We start from the raw sequence: 615 nt of genomic DNA on the forward strand, positions 1-615 counted from the left end.
ACTAGATTCACCACAGACTTTTAAGGCTCCGACAGTACGAAAAGGCACTTTCCACATCAATCTGTGTTAAACAGCATTAAAATGCACTATTTACTTAAGGCAAATTTGTACATATCACTTTTTCCAAGCTAACATTATAAATTTTTATCATCCTTGTGTGCCGAGTGTGCTATACATTATTATTATTACCACTATCCTTCATAACTGAAATGGAGGACAAGCATTCCTTAATTTTGCAGGCCACTTTTAGAAAACATTGGAGTAAACACTTTTCTGTAAGTAACAGTAGCTCATCTTGCCTCATAAACCTTATCACTGAGTTATAGCTATGAGAAAGCATAAAATTGAAATTCTTGCATTAGTACACAAGCAAGACTCACTCCTCAAGGTAAGTTAATAAAAACTGTAGCAGTATATCTCATTGAGAATATTACATTTATCATCATATTGTTATTCTATCTAGTGCATTTTATTATTTAAATAAATTGAAAACAATTAAAGTGCTGATATAGCAAATTCAATAAATACCTTCAAAGGGCAGATACCTGTACATTTCATTTTTCCTTTAAAACAAATTTCAGACTTTAGATGAACAAGTTTGAGAATGTGCATTTT

The sequence above is a fragment of the Penaeus monodon genome, chromosome 20, assembly GCF_015228065.2.
Source record: "Penaeus monodon isolate SGIC_2016 chromosome 20, NSTDA_Pmon_1, whole genome shotgun sequence".
NCBI lineage: Eukaryota > Metazoa > Arthropoda > Malacostraca > Decapoda > Penaeidae > Penaeus > Penaeus monodon.